Below are 27,964 nucleotides of genomic sequence, written 5' to 3' on the forward strand. Positions count from 1 at the left end.
TACAAATGCTTTGGATCAGACGTTTTTCGGTTTTTGGCTTTTTTCGGATTTTGAAACAATGGAACTAAGCAGCACAGTAGGATCAGCAGAATACCCGTATCAACAGTCAAACAGCAACAACAAACAATGGCAGGCTTTTTGAGCGCTGACACGATGCCACAAGTGGAAAGTTCACATGAAATAAAGTTTAGTACTCACCAAAAAAAACTTGACCTCTGCTTACAAAGAAGACCTCCTCTGACACCTGTCCCGACATCTCCCCACTGTTGCTATTGGTCTCCAACTACAGTTCCCACTCCTGCCCAGGAACCCAAGGTGACTTCTTTGATGCAAACGGCATGGCCCCCGATACTGAGAATGAAGTTGCCAATGGTGACTCTGGCTGCAGCTGATGCTAAAGCCTTGAGGCCAGCTTCATTTGGCATCTTTCCAGCCAGAAGCAAAGATTTTTTTTATTAACTGTTATTGTAATCAAACTGGCACCAACAGAGCATCAGAGCCCCACATGAGCAAGTCAGGTGTTGAATATTTTCCACTTGTGAAATCATGTCAGCACTCAAAAATGTTCTTTGTTTTTTTCGATCTTTTGGGTGTGTGTGTGTGTGTGTGTGTGTGTGTGTGTGTGTGTGTGTGTGTGTGTGTGTGTGTGTGTTTGTAAAAAGCACACACACACACACATATATATATACACATACATATATATATACACATACATATATATATATATACACATACATATATATATATATATATACATACACATACATATATATATATATACACATACATATATATATATATATATATATATATATATATATACACATACATATATACGCATATACACCCCACACAATGTATAGGTTGAGTACCCCTTATCCAAAGAATGTATATGAATATTAAGGGCTCAAAAGTGGATTGATGAGTTTTATTCATGCTCCAAAAGACACAAGTACAATATTTAGGTGTTCATTAATGGAAGTGCAGATATCCTATTAGAAAGGGGGAGGGAGAATTGTCATTACAGAGAATAATATAAAAGATACATTAATAGGCAAAATAACTTCAATCCAAGGCAAGACCAAATAGCATTTAATCAAATGAGTGTTAAAAGATGGCTTCTAAAACTATCTTAGGAAAATGCATCTTTATCTCCCAAATATGACTTTAAAAATGTTTGATGCTAAATTATTTTAGACTCACACAACTGTGTTTAGTGTCTTCATCATATACCACTATTTTTAATTTCACACATGAAAATCCATATTTTGTGAATAGCAACATAAAACCTCTTGGAAAAACATCATCAGGCCAGAAACTAGCCCAAGCATTTGCCATAATAAAATATCATTTTCCATATTGGATGCACACATAACAATGGCATCACTCAATTGAATTCTAATTTTGAGAGTTCTCATAAACAATTCTATCACATTGATCTGAGGTGCAAAACACTGGTCGCATAATTGAAACCACATAATTAATGTTTCAGATCAGTACTGTATTGGGAATTATAGACTGAGACATTCCTTTCAAATTATTCAGGCTCCCCATTCAACAACATTCTCCCCATATCAATATCCAAATCCCTTACAGCTCATAAACTTCACCAAACTCATTAGTTTCACCCCAATCACTTGCCTTCCTCATTTCCCATCACCTCTCTTGCACAACAAGAGATTCCACCAATAACTAATCTGGTCTTTATCCCTCACCAATCTTCTACCCTATTCTTTGATCAATGAAATGACCCTGAGCTCATTCATTACTTCACTGGACACTATGTTACGAGCCCAGAGGACCCCAAAACCCACCAGCAATAGAAATTCATCAAGACAAATGGTTACTTAAACAAAAGTTGCTTTTAATTATCTTTTAACATGAAAACAGGATCAGACTCTAACTTATTACTATTAACTTACTTAACCCCCTTTGAATTCTAAGTGCACGTGTATGTCATGTGTGTGTAAGTTCAGAAAAGTTATTTGATTCACAGTCCAATCTCACTTCTCATTCCTCCAATTCACTGGTTGCAGGCAATTCTTATACTCTGCACAGAATTTAACATTTATGAAGTTCACCAGGCTTTGGTGCTTGAAAGGTAAATGGTTACCGCTCAGGAAGATTCTTGTCAGTTTTCAGAGAGCGATTTGTTGTTTGCTGAACACAAGAAACTTGCCCCATCAGGGTTTTCCAGATGATAACCTCTTTCTTTCAGGTCACCACCGAGTTCCTTTTCCTTTCTCTTATTTCAAGTGAAACATTAGGCAGCCAGTTCTCTCCTCTTGTGTGGACCACAAGGACTTTGACCAGGCTGAACTAAGAACTCATAACCCATCTTCAAAATGGGGTTTTTCCACAAGTCATGTTCCAATCCCAACTGCTGCTGCTGAACTGTCGCATTGTAGAACTGAATTCTCTCTCTCTCTTTCTCTCTCAGAGAAACAGCCTGTTTGACTCTCTCTGCTTGCAAAACCACATGACCCTCTTAGAACAGCAAATTGCACTCTGACAGACTGCGGCTCTGGACCTAATCCTCCGAGTTCTTTCATCTGTTGCTTTTCAAAACAACAATCCATTAGTGAAATCTCTACAGGCACTCCCCAAAGCTTTTGCAAAGACACGGAGCCCGACTGTCTGGCTTGAGCATAGCTCCCAGTATTTTAAATGAAATCTGTTTTGAAGTATTTGTATGTGACCTACACTAAAAAAATCTCCCACAATTTTATCTCCTTTAAAACGTATCTATATACAATATAAAATTCAACATAATCTGTCACACTATCAGTAATCATCTGTCCAGACTTATCCACCATAGCTGGTCACATCTGATAACAATGGCAGGCCTCCCATGTATTGACAACTAGAAGCCAACTCTAACCCACCTTTTGGTCCATGATGTTTCACCTCTCCTGCTCGAGTTCCCTGAAGCAGACTCATAACCAAATCAACATCTCTCCAGTGCAAAAAGAAATTCCAGATAAGGAAATTTAATGGTGATATTAAATATCTCCACAAATTGTAATGTTATTCAACATTGGTAGCAATCAGATTTGATATACAAGAGTTGGACATACAAACAAAGCAACTTTACAAAACAGAATTGGGTTAAATTCCAAGTAATTCTTTTATTTAAATTTAGATATACAGTATGGTAACAGGCCCTTCCAGCCCACACAGCTAAATTATACCCATGTGACCAATTGGTCTATAAGCCCGTATATCTGTGGAATGCAGGAGGAAACCAGACCCAGAGGAAAGAAAAGGGAAAGAGAGATAGAAAGAGTGAGAGGGAAGGTAAAATAGGGATGGGACAAGGGGAGAGATAGCTGGGGGCAGGGGTAGGGAGCTAACAGAAACCTGAGTAATTGATGTCAATCCCATCTGTTTGGAGGGTGTCCAGGCATAATGGAGTGGAGGTGGTCTTGGTCAGGCAGTGCAAGAGACATGTCAGTATTGTGGAATTAAAATGGCTTGCCACTGGGAGATACCCTCTATTGCAGCAGATAAAATGAAGGTCTTGAACAAAGCGATCTCCCAGTCTGCGTCCAATGTCTCCAATGCAAAGGAGACAACATTGGGATAACTGGATACAGTACATGGCCCTGCAGATTCACAAGTGAAAGAGATAAATGTGCAAAGAAATGTAAAAAAAAACAAACTAATTGTGCAAATGCAGAAAAAATATTCAGTAATAAATAATGTGCAGTTAGGGTCACTAAATGAGTCTCTGAATGTGTTTGTTTAGTTTAGTAAAGTGGTAGCAACTAATGCTGAACCTGATAGTACAGGTTTTGTGATACCTATATCTCTTTCCTGATGGTAGCAACAAGAAGAGAGTTCATCCTGGGTGGTATGGATCCTTAATGATTGCTGCTGCTTTCCAATGGCAGTGTTCCACATAGATTTTCTCAATGGTGGGAAGAATTTTGCCTCTGATGCACTGGGCTGTGTCCACTACCTTTTGCAGGGCTTTCCACTCAGACATATTGGTGCACCTATGCCAAGTTGTGAAGCAGCCAGTCAGTAGAATTTCCACTACACCTCTGTAGAAGTTTTACAAAGTTTTAGGTGTCATGCAAAACCTCTTCAATCTTCTGTGGAAATGGAGATATTGACATGCTATCTTCACAATGACATTCGTGTGTTATGTCCAGGAAAGGTCCTCTAAGATAGTGACCCCCAGGAATTTAAGTTTGCTCATCCTCTCTGTCTCTAATCCCCCAATGATCACTGGATTGTACAGCTCTAGTTTTCCCTTAACAACTCTGTAATGAAGAGCACCAAGTTCCCTAGATTTCACTTAACTAATGTCCTATCATGGACACACATCTTCTCACTTGTCAGGAAGGTGCAACAATGATTGTACTTCCTGAGAAGACCAAAGCAGGCAATGCTACTGGCCACCATTATGTGGCCACCATTATGTCAACCTTTGACAAAAGCTCCATCGAGAATATCTTGGCCAGCTGCACCATAGTTGGTATAGTAGATGCAGAGATAAAGATTGGAGACCAATCCACAGGACCATAAGATCAGCAGAGAAGATAATTGGAGTCTTCTTCCCTTCATCGACATAATCTACCAGGATCATTGTCTGAAGAGGGCATGCAAAATCATTGAGGACCCCTTTCATCTTTCAGCTGCTCCTGTTGGGAAAGAGATACAGGCAGTCCCCGGGTTACAAACATCTAGATTACGAACATCTCATACTTACGATCGGGCCCTTCTCTATTTGGCACATGCACAGAATTGTGCCCCAATTCACATGTGTGCACAAATGCACATTATGCCCCTAATTAGCACATGTGCATCATGCCCTAATTCACACATGCATATAATGTGCAAAATGTTACCTCACAAACGCTAAATAAGAACCGTAATTACCTGTTCCACCTTATGTACGAATTCGGCTTATGAACAAACTTAGGTAACGGAACTCATTTGTCACCTGGAGACTCCCTGTACAGGATATCAGAACCAGCTCCACCAGGCTGAGGAACAGCTTCTTCCCACAGACAGTGAGAATGCTGAACAACCAAAGGAACTGCTCACTAACCATCCGAGACTCTCATATTCATGAAATAATATTTATTTGTACACATGAATACTTGTCCTGTATGTGTACTGTTTGTCTGTATGTGTTGTGTGTCTGCGTGTTTTGCACTGAGAACCGGAGAAAGCTGTTTCATTGGGTTGTACTTGTGCAATCAAATTATAATAAACTTGACTTGAGTTTGTGTAAAAAAAAGTCCACTCTTGTGGATTAAATGAGATATTTAAGACCATCAATGAGACAGTTCCCATGTACTTACATAAAACAACCTGTTAATGAATGAGAATGACCAGGCTGGAAAGCAAAAAGTGAAAAATATAAATGACTTGGAAGGAGAAGTATTTTTGTACTTAATGAGAAATAAATTATACAATATTGCTGCAAATAGCCTATACAATCTAGTAGTGTTAATTGCATGCTCTGGCCATGAGGTTTACATATGATTAGTTTCTCCATAAATTACAGAAAATGATCTTCAACAAAAGTTAAATTGAAATTCTGAATTACTAAAATGAATTAATTATATTCAATTAAAAGAGACTCTTTAAATATAAGTATCCACAAAATGTTTGGCAATTTTAGGTTCCTCTTTACTTCTTTCCTTTTCTAAATTGATACACAATCTAATAATGAGAAATAAATTGAGAAAAAGGACACAATTTAGGAAATTTTTTTGGTTATAATAGTTTTTCTCTTACCAGTCCTATTATAGATAACCATCTTTTTCAACCTTCTTTGTTAGATTAGGTATCAAAAGTTTATAAAGATTTTTTTTAATTTGAAAGAATTTTGCTTCTTTTGAACAATTAAAAGCCAAATTTAAACTTCCTAATAGACATGTTAAATATATATATTTACAAGTTAGGCATTTTGTTCAGTTGAAGCTTTCTGATTTTCCTCAAATTTCAGAAAAAAATATTCTCTATTTACTTTTTGATTTGCAGTTCTCCCAGCATGGATTAATATCAATATTAATAATAATTTATTAGATTTAAGAACAGCATCAATGACTATGATTAATAATGATTGGGGACATATCATTTTCAGACCAAGATTGGATTTTCACTCTCAACTCGATTAATAAATCCTCATTTTGTGCACATTGTTTATTACAATTTAAGGTGGTGTATAGGATTCACATGTCTGAAGTCAAATTATCTCATTTTTATGCCAATGTCAATCCACTATGAGATACGTGTAAAATCTTTGAAGCTTCATTGATTCATATGTTTTGGGAGTGCCCTAATTTAGAAAAATTTGGAAAGATATTTTTCATTCTTTATTGATGAGTCTAAAGATCAAATTAGAACCATGTTCTATTTGGTTTCTCTCGACAAGAGAATATATCCTTGACTTCAACCCGAGAGAATTTTATCTTCTACCTCATTGATAGCTAGTCGAGTAATTTTAATGAAATGGAAAGATGGCTCCCTATCTACGCGTGCTCAGTGGTTAGATAATGTTATGTGCTATTTAAGCTTGGAGAAAATTAGATACATAAAGATATAAAGTTTAAATTTGACAAGATGTGGGGCCCATTCATAGATTACCATCTTAATTGGAAGATTTAAGAAGCTTGGATGCTCCAAAGACTCTCTGTCTAGTGTCTGAAGGTCACTATTCGATCCATATCTTTACAATTTTACAAGTTAACCTTGGTGAAAGAGAAGGGTTAGATTAATCAGAGGATTTTTGCTTTTTTTTTTCTTTACTTTTTTTAAGATTAATTAGTGAAACATGGGTTTAAATATCAAATGGATCAAATCATTAATTAAGATAGAATTTACCCTTTGTTTATACAAAGGGATTGTTAATTTTGTCTTATCTATTTCCTGTCCAGAATTATAGTGGGACATATTATGATAAAGGGATAAACTGTTAAATATCATATTTATAGAATTTGATGTTTTAAAGAAACAAGTCAAACAATTATGGATAGATTTTTGATTTACATTATATGTGAAATGTATAGGATATGACCAGTTTTTTAAATTATTAAATGACTTTGTATGTAGGATTTATATATTATACTCAATAAAAATATTTTAAAAAGAAAAAGTGAAGGCTACAGAGTTTCATAAGGCTGTTGGATAGTGTTGTCTTCTTTAAAAGTCACCTTCATTTAGCATTCATACCATGCTCTCATGGTAAAGATGAGTTGGTGTTTCTCCAGGACCACAGAGCATATATACATAAATATGTTGGAATAGAAGTTAAACACATTGAGATATTGAAATAGTAAGACATATACAGTAAAGTCTACGGCACTATCCACACATGTTCTGGCAATTTAAGAGCCAATGACTTAGGGAAAAAAAAAACTGTTGCCCAATTTGGACGTAATGACCTGAGTGCTGCAGTACCTTCTACCAGATGGCAGAAGGGAGAACAGTTTTTGTGAGCAGTGTGTGGAGTCCTTCACAATATTTATTGCTTTTTGCCTGCATCAAATGTTGTAGATATCCTTCATGGTAAGAAGAGAGCCCCCAGTGATCTTTTCCACTGACTTCACTATCCTCTGCAGGGTCTTGCCGTCCAAGGAGGTACAGCTTCCAAACCAGACTGCAATGCAGTTGCACAGGATGCTCTCAAATCATCCTCTGTAGAATGTCGTGAGGATGGAGGGTGGAAGATGAACTTTCCTCAGCCTTCGCAGGAAGTAGAGGCACTGCTGGTCTTTCTTGGCTATGGAGCTGGTATTAAGGCACCAGGTGAGATTCTCCGCCAAGCTCCAAGCAACTTGATACTCTTGACAACCTCAACGGTCGAGCCATCAATGGTCAGCAGAGCATGAAAGATTCATTATGATGCATACAATTCTGAGATGCATTTAGTGGAGGAGTGGAAAGAATAGACGTTTCTCATTTAACGGAGAGATCAATGACTGCAATGAATTTCGGTAAACATCTGGAAACATAATCTCAATATGCCAAAGCATTGTGCAGATAAAGGAATGCTGAACTGCAATCACTGTTGTAACATTAAAAGGTCAGTGAATTAGCACCAATGAATTGATCCATAAACAGACACAGCAAGCTGACAATCACTACAAGCATGTTGCCAAAACTCAGTGGCCTGAGCTATAGAGAGAGGTTGAGCAGGCTAGGCCTTTATTCCTTAGAGAACAGGAGAATAGGGGTGAACTCACAGGAGGTACAGGTAGTCCTCGACTTCAGACCTACGTGAACACATACAACCAAATTTTTTAAAAATCTTTATTAAAATTACTGTACAAGTACATATTTTGTATTAAGTACTGTATACAGTGGTCCCCACTCCCAGCAGCAGTCCGAAATCCCCGTTCACCGCAGCACCCCAATATCCCCATTAAAGATTCATTTGTTGAATGTTGCGTGACCTCGAGCATGTGCTGTGGAGCAAATTCAACTTAGTATTAACTGAAGTTGCAACCAATCCTTCGGACCCCATTATGGTCTAAGTCGGGGACGACCTGAACATGAGAGGAACAGATTGGGTGAACACAGAGAGTCTTTTGCCCAGAGTAGGGGAATGAATAACCAGAGGACATAGGTTTAAGGTGAAGGGATGGAGAGGGAGGGGGGGTGGAAGAGATTTTAAAAAAAAAATTTTTTTACAAGAACCGGAGGGGTAATTTTTTTTTAAAAAAAAGCGCAGAGGGTGGCGAATGTTTGGAATGGTGCAGTGTGGAGGGTCATGTGACCTCTCTGGCAGGAACTTGGATAAAAGCCACCACATCTGTCAATTAAGGTCAGGACTACCCATGCTGAGCAGTCATCTTGCCAATGGCCCCTTTAAAAGAACACACATCACTACTGATCTTTTAATCACCTGTCCTAGTTTGGGCCTGGCTGGACCAGCCCTACTGGCCAGTATGGGATATAAAGCCAATACGTAGACTAGCTGCGTCCCTTTTCCCAGAAGAACAAACCCAGGCTCCACTCTGGGCCACAAGCCAAAGAAAACACTGAAGAATCAATCCCTGGTTGTGTGCCAGTAATGGGTGGGAGGGGATTATTGTAGTGCACACAAACAAGAACATTGTTGATATGTAGTTCTCACCTTCCAATTAATCATAGTGCTACACCTGCACCGGATCCAGGAGCGGAGGATAAGGATTGTTTCATTTGCAAGTTTAACTGTGGGAACCATGATTAGCAGCTATCTGTGGCTTTAACTGTGGGACCTGCAAGAAATAGCTGTCGGTTGTAGTGAGTATCCGATGCACCTGTGTGCATGTGTGTGTGTGTCTCTCTCTCTCTCTCTCTCTCTCTCTCTGTGTGCACACGCAAGATCCCTATAGTGAATAAAGGTCTTTTGTTATAATCATTTCGTGTCCAGACTTGTTGGTTCTTGGACCCGCTGAACTGGTTCCTCAGATCACAAAAGGGATGAGGTGGTGGTGGTTGAGGCACATGCTCAGCATTACTGGGGGGGGGGGGGGAATTGGCAGGCCAAATGAGTTATTGTGCCCCCTCCCCACCCACCCGCAGCATTAACATCATGTGGTTTCATCTTCACGCGATATAATATAAGCATGTGCATTTGTCTGTTGCGTTAGAGGGAGGGAAAGTGTGATGGCAGCACATGGAGGAGGTTCATGGCAGGTATAGCATTCAGCTCCCTGCTGAGAGAGTTTTCAGACACCAGTTTGTGCCCTCACCGCGGTTACCCTAATGCCCCCCGATTAGAAATGCAGATGACTTCAAACATACCCACGATGACACACACTAGTCCAAGCATCTGCAGATGTTCTTATTTGCCTCCATTTGGCTGCTCCACTTTGAAGACTCTTCAATGGACACCTTCCTGAAAAGTTCTCCTCTCTTCGAAGGTAGTTCTGTGAGGGTCTGTCTCACTGCTCACCTGTTATCCCAACTGCTCTCAAATTCTCCTCAGCCCAGGCATCCACCACTCTTTTATTCTGATGTCTTTCTGATTTGTGATATTCCTGAAGGAGGGCTCAGATCCGAAACATCAACTGCCTTTTACTTATTATTAATGCTGTGTGACCTGAGACCTGCTGAGTTTCTACAGCATTAATCCAAATATGGTCCCATGACCAACACAAATGCAAGTATTAAAACAGCACCACCTCTTTTCGCTTGGAATTCTTGCAATTGGTATTCATTTTGTTTCATACAGCTGAGCAAAAAAGGATCACATCCGCTTTAAAAGTTACATAGAATAGCTAAGCAATAGGCCATTCTGTCCACATGTCTGCAACAAACATAATGCCCAAGTGAAATTAAAACTCTACTGCTTGCACAGGTACACATCTCTCTTATTACTGCACATTCACATGTCTATCCATAAGTCTCTTAAACCCTGCCATCATATCTGCTTCCACCACCACTATTCATAGCAGACTGTTCGCAGGCATCTATCATTCAATGTACAACAAAAATTGTCCCACACATCATCTTTAAACTTTCTCACCCTCACCTTAAATGCACGTCCTCCAGCATGTGACATTCTTTCTTTTTAAAATTTTTCATTGATTTTAATAATTTTATAATACATACAATGAGATAATATGAATAGTTACCATATAACCATTTACGGAGCGGAAACAGGCCATGTTGGCCTTTCGAGTCTGCACCGGTTCACTGATTTTGTGTGCCCTCTTCAGGCATTGGTCCCGGTAGATCTTCATTCAATAACGATGGGCAAATTCAATGCAGGTGGAATCAGACTAACATATAATTTAAAACAATCAGTATATCAAAAACAAATGCAAATTGTAAAGAATATTCATAATTTGTCGTCCAGGTATTTTTTAAAAAAACTAATAATAAAAAGGAGAGAAAAAAGGAAAAAGAAAAATAATTAAAAAGGCGAGACAAAACAAAAAGAAAAATCTCAGTACCCCTCCCTAACAGCGTGGCCAGATGCTATATATGATTAGCATTAAAATAAAAACAGAGAAAAAAAAAGAGAACATAAAAAAGACTCAAATTAGACAATTCAGTTATAATTAAATTATAAAATAAGAAAGTGAGTCATAAATGATCCCCATGCCATTTGAAATCTTCAAATTATTAACAATTTTTTTCCATATTCAAACAAGACATGATGTCACAGCATGTGACTTTTTTTTTACACAAAGAAAAAGATTTTGACCATTTACCCTATCAATGCCTTTCAATTTTTTTTAAACCTCCTTCAGAAAAAAATAGAGTTTGTCCAACCTTTCCCCATAGGTTAAGCCCTTCAATCTTGGCAACATCCTAGTAAACCTCTTCCAAAGAATCTACATGGGGCAACTAGAAATACACACAATAACTTCAAGTGCTTTCCAACCAGTTTATTATACAGTAGCTACATGCGACTTCTTTACTCTTGTACTCGTTGCCCTACTCAGTGACCAGTGGTATGCCATAGGGATCATTGCTGGTTCACTGTTGTTTATCATCTACATTGACAACTTGGATTATGGAGTAGTTGGCATTGTTATTAAATCTGTGGATGATATTTATGGTATAATGGTATAATAGGGAAGTTAATGGTATAATAGGGAAGTGGGCCACAGAGTAACAGGTGGAATTAAACTCAGATAAATTTGAAGTGTTGCATTTTGGTATGTTAAACCAAGGCAGATCTTTACAGTAATTAGTAGGACCCTGGATACTGTCGTAGAATAAGAATCCAAAGGATGCAGATACATAGTTCTCTGAAATTGTACACATAGGTACACACGATGGTGAAAGTGGTTTTTTTTTTTGTCTAATTGCTTTCTTCGAGCAGGGCATTGAATACAGGAGCTGAGGCATCATTTACAACTGTATAAGACATTAATGAGTCATCATCTGGAGTATTATGTTCAATCCTGGTCACCCAGCAATAAGAACAATGTCATCAAACTGAAAAGGGTCAGAAAATATTCATGGGTATATTACTGGGACTGGCAGTCTTGAGTTACAAGAAGAGACTGGATAAACTGGGACTTTTCCCTGTTGATCATAGAAAGATGGGGAAAGATAGGGATGATAGAATATGTTGTGCCAACTGATGTAAACTTAGTCCACAACAATCCAATCCTTCTCTATCTCACACCCATAACCCTCCTACATTCATGTGCCTGTCTAACAGTATTTTGGATGTCCTTATACCAGCCTCCATCACCTCCCCTGGCAATACATCTCAGGCACCTACTACTCACAAATCTTGATGAGAATAGATAAGTCAGGGACTCCCCTATCTCTGGGGAAAAGACTAAGACTAGAGGCCAGAAATTGAGAGGGGAAAGATTTAAAAAGGACTTGATGGACATCTTTTTCCTCACTGAGGGATCCAGATAGAATTGTAACATTTAAGAGACATTTAGACAGGTACATGGGTAAAAAGAGATTTAGAGGGATACAGGCCAAATGCAGACAAATGGGACTAGCTTGAGTTGACACGAACTTGGACAAGTTGGGTTACTTATGTTTGGTGAAACTCTGACATCTTTCAACAGAAGACAACCCCTTCACTCTTGGGCAGCAGAGTGGAAGAGAGTAATGATGGTGCTACTTAGTGCCAGGATCCTCAAAGGATGAGCAGTGACTTAAGTATACAAGATTGTGAGGATGGAAAGCCAGCAGCTTTTTTCTAGGGCAACAATAGCAAATACCAGAGGACATAAGTTTACGGTGAGCAGAGGAAATTTTACAAGAGATATCAAAAGTAATTTTTTTTTAACCCAGAGAGTGGTGGCTGCCTGAAATGCATTGCTAGGGGTGGTGATGGAGGCTAGTGCAATAAAGACATTCGAAAGACTCTTAGACAGGCACCTGAATGTAAGAGGGTTATGGGTGTGAGATAGAGAAGGATTGGATTGCTGTGGAGTAAGTTTTCATCTGTTGGCACAAAATGTTCCATGTTCTAAAAACTATGTGAAATTCAGTTAAACAAAAGAACTGATAAAAAAAATAAATGTTTAATGATATCACAATAACACTATTAATGACCAATTGAGCAAATCCTCATCAATTACAAGGAAAGAAGAACCTACATTTCAAAGCTGTTTTCAGAGTCTTGGTCCATAATCATCTGATTCATCCAACACTTAGTGTGTCAAACTACTCCTAAACATTATTTCCCAAAATAAAAGATTGAATATGTGTGGAATGAATTAAGGCAACCTGCTTCCCCCATCTCTCTTGGAAGCCTATTCCAAAGATAAACATTCATCCAATGAGATAATGATTTTCTATGTTGTATTTCTGATTGACAAAAACAGTGAAAAAAAATGTTGTCTTGTGCACTCGGCTGCAGGTTTGCATGCTATGATTTACAGACTGTGCTTTACCCTTCTTTTCTCATTCTAAGAAGGCTTGTACATGGAGATTCAGACAGCAGTGTGGAAGAGATGAGTAACATGACTAGTAACCTGAGCACAGTAACTGTTTCACAAAACAAACAATGAGCTCATAACCATATGCAATTCCTTGCATTGCTAATGTATTGCTAGCAGTGGACATCCCAAAGAACAATCATGTTAATCAATTAAAGCATTAAGAACAAGTATCCTGCTGTGACAGTAATATAATAACTGATCTATTTATTCATTTGAGAATATGCATGTTCAGATGTAGGATTTCAGGAAGAACTATTGCCTATATCAGACCGATTAGCAAGCCAATGAAAGATTACTAGCCTCATGTCAATGTTATCTTCCCTACGAAGCAATATCACCTCATTTCATTATTACAGAGCACATTAATTAGCATGTGACAACATGAAAAATACAGGACAACGTTGAGCATTACCACAATCAGGTGATTCAGGGACGTCAGTTTGAGGATGCAGAAAAAGGACCACCTTCAACTCTGCTAAGTTCCATCTGATTCATGAGGGAACGTAGCACAGAATACTAAACATTTTTAATTAATATCCTGGGTAGGAAACATATGTAGTAATTCCCTAGAAAGTGTGTAATTGGTTCTTTCAAGGAGCAGCTTCTTATTAAACAGGGTTTCATAACTCCATAATTGATGTCTACAACAGCATTTTCTCAGCAGATAATAATATTCCTTTAATTTTACATTTTTAAACTTGTGTCAGATGTATAATTATGTTTTTTTAAACATCTACTGAAGAAAATCCATAATTAGTTAAAATCAGAATCATTACACATTAGACAGTTTTAACATGCTGTGAACCCCATATAATGAATACTCATTATGATAAAAGGTTTCCCAAATGTTAAACGAAATCTCATATAAATGTTATCTTCTAGCAATCTGAGTTCACCTAATTAGCAAGCTTATGGAGTTTATAATTAGGATAACAGCTAGACACTGCTTTATTCACATAACTAAATTGTCTCAGTGTTGCTGCAGTGTGTGTGTGTGTGTGTGTGTGTGTGTGTGTGTGTGTGTGTGTGTGTGTGTGTGTGTGTGTGTGTGTGGGGGGGGGGTGTACAAATGATTAAAAATATTATTTATTTGTTATTTTAAAATTAACTTGCATTTGTTGCTCAACAAGTGGATGTGGAGAAAACATCTGATCAACAAAAGTGCAGAGACAAAATATGTACAGTCGTCAGGATATTTTTTTAAATATATGAAAGAATTACTTAGTGACAGAAGAAACAATTTATTTATTTATTTTTTAAGCAGAAGACCTGAATCTTATTAATACACTGTTAAATGCAATATAAAGCAACTTTTTGATTGTTCACAGAACTAGTCTGCAGAGATGTTGGAATCCTCATTTAGCAGGCAAAATACATCCAAAATAAAAATCTATGGAATGAATTCTATCAACTCCTGCACTGCACCTAACATTTTGGCTGTCCATTTGAACTCAGCAAGGAAAGTTAACATTCCATATATTAACAATTCATATATGCTCCTCCACTGTCCATCTGTGAGACCTGCATAAATCCAGAAAGGGTGGGAGAATAAGAGTAGACAAGAAAAAAAATGGGGTAAGCCAGAAGAGAGCAAAAAAAAAATCGATTACGTTAATCTTTCTCGGGGGAGGGGGTGGTGAGGGCGTTTGAGGGAAATAAAGTGAAAAATAAAGGCAGCAAGATTGAAATTGGAGCCGTCTCCCAATAGTTGGAGTAGCAGGGTGGTTGGCTGCTCCTGGCAATATATCAACATAATGCTAAAAACTAATGTACCTGAGGAATTAGGAATTATTTGTCAGCAAATTTCACTAATACAGCAAGTCATTTTTTCTATTTTCTCCTTCAGATTTGTTTTGCCATGACTTTGCATTTTCTACTTTAACATCGATTCATACTCAAGTGCCTGAACAGTTGAAAAAAACCTTTAATAGTTTGAATGCTTCCTTCAGAAAATCAAATACTGCATAACCCACACAAGGCAGTGGGACCAGACAACACACCTGGTTGGATCCTGAAGGACTGTGCTAACCAACTGACCAAGGTCCGTAGGGACATCTTCAACATGTCATTGCAGCATTCCATCATCCCCATAGGCTTGAAGGCAGCTACCATCATCCCAGTTCCAAAGGGCTCGACAGTAGCAGCCTGTAACAAATACTCTTTGGTATTGGAATGATAGTAGCTGCCTTAAAAAGGTCTCCATGACGACTGCCTAATTGCACTGACCTCCACCATTGGAACTTATTAAAGCACACCTTTCAGAGACACTGGACCCATTTCAGTTCACCTACAGATGGAACCATTCCACTTACAATGTTGTAGCCTTGCCCCTCCATTCCATCCTGACCCATCTGGAGAACAAGGCCTCATACACTATGCTGATGTTCATTGACTTCAGCTCAGCGATTAATATAATCATATTCCAGAGTCTGGTGATTAAGCTGTCCTCACTAGGACTCAAAACCTTTTTCCATAACTGAATACTGGACTTCCTAATGGAAAGACCACAGTCTGTCCAGATAGACAGCAGAACATCAAGCATCATCACACTGAGCACTGGTGCACCTCAGGACTGTGTTCTCAGTCTGTTCCCGTTTATGCTGTTGATTCATAACTGCAACACCAGAACCAATTCCAACAGAATCAAAGTTTGTAGATGACACAACAGTATTTGGCCGTATCAGCAACACCAATGAGTTGTAATTCTGAGAAAAGTTGGAAAATTTTGTGAAATGGTGCAAGAATAACAACCTGAGTTTCAATGTAGTCAAAAAAAAAGATGTGTGATCATCAGGAGGTCCAGGGATGACCACTCTCCACTACACATTAATAACTCAGTAGAGGAGAGAATGGAGAGCACAAACTTGCTCCAAGTCCACTTAGGAAGTGACCTATCCTGGACATGGAACATCTCACTTGTCAGAATGGCACAACTGCAACTCCACTTTCTTAGAAGATTGAGGAGGGCATAACTACTGCTACAAATCTGTCAATTTTCTACAGGAGCTCTATCAAAAGCATCCTGGCCATCTGCATGACAGTGTGGCAATAGTTGCTGTAAGGCATCGCATTGGAGGTCAATCCACAGGACCATAAGAGTGGCAGAGAACATTACTGAGGTCTCTCGTCTCCCCATTGATGTGATTTACTGGAATTGCTTGAGTTCGCAAAATCTGTAAGGACCCCTACCACCTCATACACAGTATCTTCCAGCGACGCCTGTCGGGAAAGAGTATTGGAGCCAGATCCACTAGGCTAAGGAACTGCTTCTTCCCATTGGCAATAAAACTGCTGAACTGCTAAAGCAACTCATGACTCTAATATTTATTTTTAATGTATGTATACAAGACATATAGATAGGTTCTATTTATACATACCATTTATCTGTATGTACGCTCTTTCTTTATGTGCACTTGCACTGTTTTTGCAGTGTGGACTGAAGAATGCTATTTCGTCAGGTTGCACTGTTACAATCAAATGATAAATAAACTTGAACTTGAGATAATGCTGTCCAGAAACAATCAGGCAACAGCAGAATAAAGAGTTTGTCAGCTGAAGAAGTTAGTCAGGAGTAGACCTTGTGTTCCAAGATCACTCGCAATTGTATTTAATAGCACTGGCTTTTCCCCAAAGCATTCGAGCCATTAATAGCTTAATTAGATTTGTGGCACAGAGCTCTATGTTGTGTCACAAATAAATTGTCTATATTTTCTGATATTTGCGAGCCACTAACCACACCTTAAATTTATATGGCCATTTTAGTATCGCAAAGAGTTGAAAAAGTCGAATAGAATAGAGATTGGATAATACAGTAATTTAGAAAGACTGAGCTAGAGATACAGTCAAAGTAAATAGCCCAAAGTTTGTGCCTGTTTTCCCAATTACTTTCAAACAACTTCTGGTCTACACCCAGAGTCACACATTCAATCCTAAAGCTGCTGCCAAAGGGATGCCTCTTCTCTGGTGTGTACTTGTGCGAATGCAATCAGGAGAGAGTTAGAGATTTGATTTAAACTTCAAGTTGACAACTCTACAGGAAGATGAGCACAGCAGCAGATCAGCAAGGAGCTTAGAGGCTGAGTGACCCAAATAGGCTGTGATCGACTTTCAATCAAACGAGTCACACCAGGCTGCTGGGAACTAGCATGTGGGGACCAGGTATTGAACCCAGAATTCAAAGGGGTGCTGAGCTCTGAATGCTTCCTGATTGTGTTGGATGTGTGGACCTGGTGCTTGGGTTGCCGATGAACTGAACAGGAGTTATGCAGTTACAGAGGCTGCAGGAATGCTGAGACATATCTTCGGACACCCAGAGACTGTTTCTCTTTCTCTTTTACTGCAAGGTACACCAGGTGACACAAATAGTGATTCTTTGTCTGCTTATAGCAGACAGAAAGCAATTTCATGTAGTTTTACGTGTTCTGTGCTATTACATGACAATAAATGAATCTTGAAATATCTTGTGCACAATTTGCATTGTAAAAGAAAATTAAATTATTAAATTATTAATCTTGTTAAACAAGATGAAGTTTAGAACCAACTTCATCTCTGAAAAACTTGTGTCATGAATGTGGGATCTCATTCCCTCAAAATAATATTTAGAATCCAACAGCTCAGACACTGGCCCTTCAGGCTGAATCTTTCCTGAAATGGTAATCTATGATAATCCCAGGCTCCTGCATTTTTCCACATCTGCCTCTTTTCCTTGCCTTTTGCTGAGATTGTACTGACCCTTACCATCTCCTTTAGTAGTTTGTTCCATATACCAATCAACCTCTGTGTGGGGGAAAAAAACTCCCTCTCTTTATATTTTTTCCCCTTCCCCCTAAACTTCACCAATCCAGTTTAAGACTCCCTCACTCTGTGGAAAAAGGACAGTGACCTTCTCCTCCTCCATGCCCCTCACAATTCCATAAACCTCTGTAAGGCTACCCTTCAGTCTCCTTTATTTAAAATGAAAATAACCCAGACCATCCAATCCCTCCTTTCAATAAGCAGCTTCCAGGAAATGTCTCTTCTGCACTCTTACAAACACCACCATCCCTTTCCCGACTGTTAATCATCACACCAGCACACGTTTGATTTGAAGGTAGTTAAATTAGCAAAGCACAGAAGGATATGGTCCCAGTAGCTCAGCAAATATTTGAAGCTTCCATGTTATTTAAAAATAAAAAAATCAATTTCAACTTTGAAGTTTGTTTTATCAAATTGAAGTGGAATCCTATGCATCCCCTGATTCTTACTTTGCTTTTTTTGTAAACTGTTTAAAAAACAAATTAAAATCCAGACTTTTCTTTTACCACCGAGGTATTCTTAAATATGATTGCATTCTGCCTGTTTAATGACTTTAGAGATGTTTTTCTTCCACATATATAGGACCTGCTCCCCAATTACTTGCCTTCAAACTCAATTTGATCTGCTCAAATTTCAAACCATCAAATTTTAAAAATGTTTAGATTCATTCCATTATAAATCTCATATCAGGCTGAAGAAATTTCTATGTCCTCCTCAGACAATTTTTCTCCATTTAATTTATGTCAATACACTACTGTGGGAACAAGTAATTGTACATTCTTTTCACCTTCTAAAACAGTCACAGAAGTTCTTGAAGTATCCACATGATTAAAAAAATCTTAAACTTGTGAAATTAAAAATTAATTGTTAAAAGATTAACTCATCTCATAACAATTCATACACCTTGGGAAGGAGTGGTAATTGGAGCTGTATATGGTCAGATAAGCCATGATCTTATAGAATAGCAGAGCAGGTTCAAACAGTCAGGTGGGCTACTCCTGCACCCATTTCTAAAAACTTGACAGCGTATCTACTAATTATAGTTTAATAAGACTGCTTAAGAGATATTTACCCAGTACGTTACAACATTTATTGGTTAAGTTAGCTATCTTGCATCAAAGGACAGTCTCCTGACAGACTGTTTCATTGGAGAAAGTCATAACTACACAGTATTTTCCTCTCATTAATTATATACGAGGGGAAAATGCTGCCCATAATACTTTTGGTCGACACATCAATATTTCCTATGGAAAATAGATCAAGAGGGTCAGGTCACATCATAGAAACACTGCACAGGGTAAACACACAGGAAATATTGTGCAAAGAAAAGTGCCTTTTTTTCCGACATATGCCTGCAAATGTTATTTATGTTACATTATAATGCTTCGTTTATTTAGAATCTGTATGCCATTTTCTTATTTTAAATTTAAAACTGAATAAAACTAAATAAAAATTCATCATCTGTTGTTAGTTATCTCTAAAAATCCATCTTGATCAAGTTTCCATAAATTGACATTAATTCATTGTCAGATTCCCTACATATACATAATATTTTAAGAGGCCATATTTTTAAATAAAGATTTCTATTCATATATGAATTTTAAAAACAGGTTTCATACTGAACATCTTACGCAAAAATGTGAGAGAAACTCACCAAGTCACATAGCATTCTTTATGTAGCAAAGTTAAAGAAACATAACCAACATTTTGGGCCTGATGAAGGGATTAAACTAAAATCACAGCATCTGCAGACTTTCTTGTTTATATTGTAGTAAGCATCCATGCTTTTAAATATTAAAAAAGGAAAATTGAAATTTACAGAGCCAGTGGAAAATATATCCATTCACTTTATCATTAGGGACATGGATAAACTGAATGTTCAGACTTATTTCAAGGATAAGCAATTCTAGAACAATGGAGGACTAGCTTAACATGAAGGGGAGAGATTTAAGAGGGGCCTGATGAACAACTTTTTCCACATAGAGGGTAGTCAGTATCTGGAACGAGCTGTCAGAGGGAGGTATAGAAGTGGATATAATTACAATGTTCAAAAATCATTGGACAGATAAGTGGATTGAAATGGTTGAGAAGGATATAGATCAAATGCAGGCAAATAGGACGAGCCCAGAAAACCAACTTGGTCAGCAGGGACAAGATGGGCAAAGCACCTGTTCTATGCTGTATAGCCCCATAGTTCTATCCTCTAACAGGTCCAAATTCCTTAAAATATTTCAAAACACTACATTTTTTAAAAGTACAATGTTCTATCCTAACCCCATATTAATTTCCCAACCCTGTCTTTACTTCCTATAAAATTATCAAAAAAGTTAATGATAAAACCTACTTGTTATTTACCAATTTGTGTCAAGAATCCTCAATGTCATTGCCCACCCAGCCAGCTTGATGATATCCATGTTGCTTGATGCCTGCGTTTATTTCAGGCCAAAAGCAACAAACTAAGCAGTGGTCACATTGCTACTCAAAGGATCCATCTTCGGGATCAATTCAAACTCTTGCTTTGCCAATGAGCACAAAATCCAGGCTATTCAGTGACTATTCTAATTTACTTGGACTAAACTACCTCACAATTTCCATCTTTAACAATTGTAAATTTCCTCGAGTGTTAAAATATAGGATTATTAATATTGCTAATCTTGGTTTAAACTACAATTTTATGCCATTTGGATAATCTATGTAGGTTATTACTGTCAACATTTCCAAACATATTTTTCAACATTTCCAAACATCTCAACTACCTTCTCTGAGCACCATATTAATTATTCAGACTTGTTTATTCTACTTGCAGAATTTCATTTTAATAAATAATCCCAAATAAGAAATAAATATTTTCTACATTTCCATCATTTGAAGGAATAATAAAATGCCACAAATGCTCCAGGTCAGGAAGTATTTATGTAATATTGATGTAAATTGATGATTTTTCATCAACTAGAAAAATTAATCTGTCCTTAACATCAAAAGCAGTAATAATTCAAGATGCAAGAATGTGAAAGGAAACAAGAATTCAAAGCAGAACAATGAAATGGTTACAAAGAAAAAGGTGGAATCAATCATGGAAATGCAGAATTTACTGTTCATTCCCAATTTCCACAAGCCAAGGAACTAGTTAAGAGTTCACACAATTGTGGATCCAAACTTGCATATGGACCAAACAAAGGTTGCATATTTTTTTTCCGAAGGAACATCAGTGAAGCAGATAGGATTTTAAAAGAATGTCAGAGTTGCACAAATTTGTGACCATTATAAAGACAATTTTTAAAAATTCCAGGATATATTTAATTAATTTAATGTAAATTTTCTAGTTACTATGGTGAACTCCATCATGAGCAAGGATAAATGCTTCAGTTATAATCACCATACTTCTGTGTTCATTGAACCGTTACATCAGAATAGCAGACAAACAAATACACAAATTAATGAGAAACAAGGATAGGCTACCTAATCCCTCAAGACTTCTCTATCACACAAAATCATGGTTGATCAGTTGCAACTTCACTTTGACATTCTGTTGTTACAATGGTAGCCTCTCAAATAATTTGCTAAAGACATTGATGAAAAATCACAAAGCCAACAGATGTGAGGGAAAGTAGCAACTGGGATTAAAAGTGCAGTTAGTGGCATAAAGAAATGGGGAATGGCTGATAAGAACAGAAAGTTGCAAGAAGTGAAGTTCCATCAGACTAAATTTGGAGTAAAATTTTGGATAAAATAGACTGCCACAATTGAAAAGTTTGGTGAAGACACCAAAATTGTCAGTGGGGTTGAAGTGAAAAAAAATTTCAAGGCAAAAGGAAGAAATGAATAGATTGGTTAAATGGGCACAAAAGTGTTAAACAGAAATCAGATAAGTAAGAGGTAATACAGGAGGTGGTGTGTGATGTTTCTTTTATTACAATAAAGAAACAGGTTCATTTTAAAACAACTAGATTTATTAACTAAGCAAACAGCCCTAAGGATAGAACATACATATGCCAGACCTCATGTGGAGGCATCCATCTTGAATCTACCTAAAATGCAACAGCATCCCCAAGATTCAACATTCCCCAGATACTACACAATCCGACTCCTTCTGGTAGTTGCACTCTATCACTATATCCTCTTTCCTTGAGATATTTAATCAAACATGATATATTGATACAGTATTCTATCAATTTAAACAAAAATTTAATATGAACATTAGCAGCACAACCTTTTAAGTTTGCAGTTCTTTTCCTTTTATAGATTCAACCTGTCAGGTGCTTTGACAACTCACGTGGATCTTCTCAACACAGGTGCTTGTGCTTGTGTCATCTCTTCAGATCCACTACTGTCTAGCGTGGGTGGTGTGCCTCTGTTTCTGTACAGGCTGAATCCTCTGCACTTATCTGTTCCTGCAGTTTCTCTGGCGTTTTCAGCAGGTTCCTTCAATTCCTCCCCAGTATTTGACCATCCTCTGTTCTGACCATGCAGGATCTTGGATTTACTTCTTTCAGAGAAGTGGCCTTTTTGTCTCAAGTGTTGGAATCTCCGCATCTCACTGTGTCATGTTGTGCCAGTGGCCCTATGTTTTTCACTGACTTGTCATAGTTAGCCTTTTGCCTCCCTTGCAGATGCTTTTGTTTCTGTTTGACATCCCGGTTCTTGTTTGGGCCTGCAGAGCAGGGAAGTGTGGTGTGTAGTCTACGTCCCATCAGGAGCTCAGCGGGTGACATGCCAAGTTCAAGTAGCGAAGCTCCATAACTCAATAGAGCTACATAGGGATCTAGTGCTTTCTCGTGTAACTGTTTAACTATGTGAACTTCTTTCTTTGCCTTGCCATTTGACTGTGGATGCAGAGGACTCAAATTCACGTCAAAAATCATATTCTTCTGCAAAGTTCTGGAATCCTCTACAACTGTAGCATAGTCCATTGTCTCTGTAGACAATTTGTGGAATTCCATGTATTTCAAAGATTGATTTCATTCATTGGATCACACAAGCAGCAGACATGCTAGGAAGCAGCACAATCTTTGTATAGTTCAATAGATAATCAATACCCAGCAAGAAATTCTTTCCATCCATGTGAAATAGATCAGTCTCAACTTCCTGCCATGGTTCTGCTGGTACGTCAGTTATTATCATGGGTTCCTTTGTCTGCTTTGCATGATGCTTCAAAGAGGTTTTACAGGTTGAAACCATCCTGTCAACGTCAGCATTTATTCCTGGCCAATAAACAGCAGTTCAGGCCCCCCTCTTTTATTTTTCAATCGAAGGTGCCCCTAAAGCACAGTTTTCAACATCACTTGTCACAGTGATTGAGGAATGACAATTCTGCTAAGTAGAAGCCCATTGACAACACTTAGCTCAGCTCTGATGTATGGCAGACATTCACCTCTCAGCCATTTTTCAGATTCTCGTTGACCTGTAGAACTGTGTCTTTTTCTGCGATTTGCTTGGATTTCATGACAGGATACGGGAAGAGATTCAGTGATCAGATTCTCATCTATCTCTGTGGAGCTCTCATTGTGTGCTTCACTCTGCGACATTGCCCTAGAAAATGCATCAGCTAACACAATAAGTTTCCCTGGTGTGTACACCAGTTCAAAGTCATAACACTGCAGCTTCACCATCAGTCTTTGGATTCTCGGCAACATTTCACTGAGATTTTTTCTTGATTATTGCCATTAATGACTTGCGGTCTGTCTCTCAACAAATATTGGTAGACATACACATAACTGTGGAATTTCAAGTCCATAGACCAGGTCTGTGCATATTGACATTCAGATTTTGTTATCATCCTTGATGCGTTTGCTACTGGCCTCCAATCTTCTCCTATAGACTGAAGCATCCGTGGATATTTTCGTTTTTCTGATGCATCAAAGAACATCAAAAGTACCGGTTCTGTAGTTAGAATGGTCTTCAGTCGTCCCCATTCTTCCTCATGGTTGTCTGTCCACTTGAATTCACATTTTTCCTGTTAGCAACTTCCTTAGATACATGGTTTTGGAAAACAGGTTTGGTATGAATTTACCAATGAAATTGATCATTCCCAGCATTCTCAATATGCTTTTTTTGTCAGTGGGTCTGGACATCTCTAAAATTGTCTGGCTCTACACCTTCCTCTGACATTTTATCTCCCTAAAAGGTGATTTCCTTCACACCAAACTGACATTTTTCTCTGTTTAACTTTAATCCATATTTCTGGGTGTGTTATAGCACTTTGATGAGCCTCTCGTTGTGTTGCTCCTGTGTGGATTCCCATAGGATCATGTCATCCATGTCCACGTACCCCATTTATGCATTCTAATGATGTGCTCCACTGTCCTGTGGAACACTTCCGGAGCCGAGAAAATTCCAGAAGGCATCCTCAGACAGGAGTATTGGTCAAACAGTGTATTAAATGTACAGTATTTTGTGCTATCACCATGCAGTTTTATTTTCCAGAAGCCCTGGGATGCATCCAATTTAGTGAAAAACTTTGCACCGGTCATCTCACTTGTAATTTCATCCCTGGTTGGAATCTAATAATGTTCCCTCTTTATATTTGACATTGAAGTCTTTCAGGTCCACACACACTCACAGGTCACCGTTCTTCGTTTTGACGCACACCATTGAATTCACCCATTCTGTGAGCTCCTCCATTTTTGTTATAACCCCTACTGTTGTAATTCAGTCAAGTTCCTGCTTGAGCTTTTCTTTTAGCACCTCTGGAACTCGCCTCGGGGCATGCACTACTGGCTGTGCATCCTCTTTTAACTGTATCTTATAGGTGAATGATAGAATTCCAAACCCCTTGAAAATGTCGGGAAATTGATCCAGTATTTTGACTATGCTGTTCTATGCATGTTAACGTGGTACACCCTCTTGACTAGGCTTAAGTTTTCCTATGCTTTGTCACCAAGCAGTGAACAATGACCATCTGAGACTATGGTGAACCTGAGGTGGTGCTCTTTATCTTTAACTTTAACCTCAGGTTTACATGTACCTTTCATGTCGATGCTCTGCCCATTGTATCCTCTAAGTTGTACAAGATTGGCATGGATCTTCATTGCCCTTACATCATGCTCAGAGATCAAACCCTAATATGCCCGTGTCTCACTTGAAAGGAATATTTGTTCCATTTATCCTGCTTGACACAATTCACTTCCTGCACCACCATGCCCACAAAAAGTCTATCACTGAGAGCAGATGTGTACAATTTCTTCTATAATGTGTCCACTTTTACTTCTGTTTAGGTTCCCTTTGGATAAACATTGCTTTTCATAGTGATTCTGCCCTTTGCACTTGTTACATACTTTCCCATAAGCTGGGCATTGCTTTGGCACATGTTTAGTGCCATACAATTTACAATTGAATGTGTCTCCATCTTTTTGTTGTTTCCTATGTCTCATATTTTGTGTGTGTGTGTGTGTGTGTGTGTGTGTGTGTGTGTGTGTGTGTGTGTGTGTGTGTGTGTGTGTGTGTGTGTGTGTGTGTGTGTGTGTGTGTGTGTGTGTGTGTGTGTGTGCAGACACTGTAGCTAAGACTATGCCTTCATTTTCACTGGCTTTTACATGATCACCTAACGTTTTTGTGTTCTGCAAGGCAATTTGATCACGGATCATTGAATCTTCCAGTGATCCAAAATTGCATGTACTTGCTTTTAATTTTAAGTCTGTTAAAAAGGTATCAAAACTCTTTCCTTGCACCTGTGTGTGCGAGGGAAACGCGTAACTCTCGAATGTTTTATTTTTTTTAATGAACAGTGTTCATCAAACATATCAATAACCATGTCAAATTTGCTGTGGTCTTCCGCTTCTGCAAAAACAAATGTGATTGAAAACCTCTATGCAAGTTCAGAAAAGTTATTTGATTCATAGTCCAATCAAACTTCTCATTCCTCCAAGTTCACTGGTTGCAGGCAATTCTTATACTGTGCACAGAATTTAATGTTTATGACATTCACCAGACTTTGGTGTTTGAAAGATAAATGGTTACCGCTCAGGAAGGTTCTTGTCGGTTTTCAGAGAAAGAGTTGATGTTCGCTGGACACCCACATATACTGATTCCTTGTAACCAGCCACTTCAGTGTCTTGCCAAAGAAACTTGCCCCATCAGGGTTCTCTTATTTCAAGTGAAATATTAAGACACCCAGTCCTCTCCTCTTGCATGAACCGCAAAGGTTTTAACCAGGGTGAACCAAGCACTCACAACCTGTCTGCAAAATGGGGTTTTCCACAAGTTTGCCAGCTTGTCCTGTTCCAATCCCAGATGCTACTGCTGACTATAAAACTGCAGAACTCAATTCTCTCTCTCTCTCTCTCTCTCTCTCTGAAAGCCTGTTTTACGTTCTCTGCTTGCAAAACTACATGACCCTCTTAGAACAGCATTAGTTGATAGACCCGTTACAATAGGGGTCTGATCAAATTTACCAGTGGAGAGAGTTCCATTGTTATTAGGAAATGACCTTGAAGGGGTAAAGTTGTCCCTGCAGTGGGGTTGACAGCTAAGCCAGTCATTGATGAGACAAAGACAGTTTCTAATATATATCCAGCCTGTGCAGTGACTCAGGCTATGGCTAAAAAGCTTGCTATTGCAGACAGACCTGTGTAGATTGATTTCACAGGGACCAGAATCTGTGATGGTATAAAACAGCACTCAGGTTGTAATGACATTCCTAAGATTTTATCTCCTCCTTTATTGGACCAGAGTTCTGGCGTTAAACCCAAGTATAAAGATTTGTCGTTATCCCTAAAAGAGTTCACAGTGGGGCGGAACAAAGATCCTGATCTTACTGATATGAAAGATAAGGCTCTCTCCAATGATGAAATTAAAACAGTGCCAGTTGGTTATTATTTCATGGATGGCATGTGGAGAAGAAGTGGAGACCACCTGATGTCCCTGCCAGTGAAGAATTGGCAGTTGTTCACCAGGTTGTAGTTCCTAAAGTCTATAGGTATGAAATTTTAACCTTGGCCCATTGCACACCTCAGGTGGTCATCTTGGTGTCAGGAAAGCTATGTATAAGATTATGAAACAATTCTATTGAGCTAGTTTAAGAAAAGATGTTGTGACATTTTGCTGGACATGTCACATTTGTCAGGTTGTGGGTAAACCTAATCAGGTTCCCCCAGTGGCTCCATTACAACCTACTTTTGATTAACCTTTTTCTAAAGTTATTGTGGATTGTGTTGGCCCATTGCCCGACAAAAGCTGGGAATCAGTATTTGTTAACTGTCATGTAGACCACCTCCAAGTTTCCAGAACTGGTACCACTTTGACATATTAAAGCTAAAGCTGTGACAAAAGCTCTTATACAATTTTTCACTTTAGTCAGTTTGCCCAAAAAGATTCAATCAGATCAGGGAAGTAATTTCACGTCACGGCTGATATAGTACACGATTCATTATTCCACGGAATCGCTTATAGTGCAGGTGTTTGTGGACCCCAAACATTGATTTTAGGATGCAGGCTAACAGCCACAAACTCAAAAATGGACTCATGACTCATTTAATATTAACATATGTTAGTATGTGGAGTTTAAAGGTCTTAAAGGTCTTATTATATGGTTTCAGTCACAGTACTCTGTTTTCATGCTTCCTGAATCATGGCATATATGCATCTGTTCTGTGACTCTATTGTAACACGGTACAAAATCTTGGGCCCCAACTATCACGTTCTAACAAGATTTTACTGTAGTTAATAAATGAGGAGCTAACCAAATCACATCATCTGGATATCATCCAGAATCTTAACAGGCCTTGGAGAGGTTCCATTCAACCCTCAAAAATATGATGAGGACCTATTGTTTTGAGAATGAGTAGGACTGGGATAAG

The 27,964-nt window shown here is 38.3% G+C and overlaps 1 protein-coding gene across 14 annotated transcripts in view; it reads right to left on the reverse strand.

Annotated features, from left to right (window-relative positions):
- The window catches only part of LOC138739430 (phospholipid-transporting ATPase IB-like), a 524,646-nt gene that overhangs the window by 418,029 nt on the left and 78,653 nt on the right, over nt 1-27,964 (reverse strand). The window contains exon 1 of one of the 14 annotated variants that reach the window (XM_069891454.1): nt 10,584-10,704. The exons of the other annotated variants lie outside the window; for them this stretch is intronic. The gene's annotated coding sequence lies outside the window, so the exon portion shown is untranslated. Of the gene's footprint in view, nt 1-10,583; nt 10,705-27,964 lie in introns of those variants that run through there. 14 annotated transcript variants of the gene reach the window in all.

The sequence above is a fragment of the Narcine bancroftii genome, chromosome 7, assembly GCF_036971445.1.
Source record: "Narcine bancroftii isolate sNarBan1 chromosome 7, sNarBan1.hap1, whole genome shotgun sequence".
Taxonomy (NCBI): Eukaryota; Metazoa; Chordata; class Chondrichthyes; order Torpediniformes; family Narcinidae; genus Narcine; species Narcine bancroftii.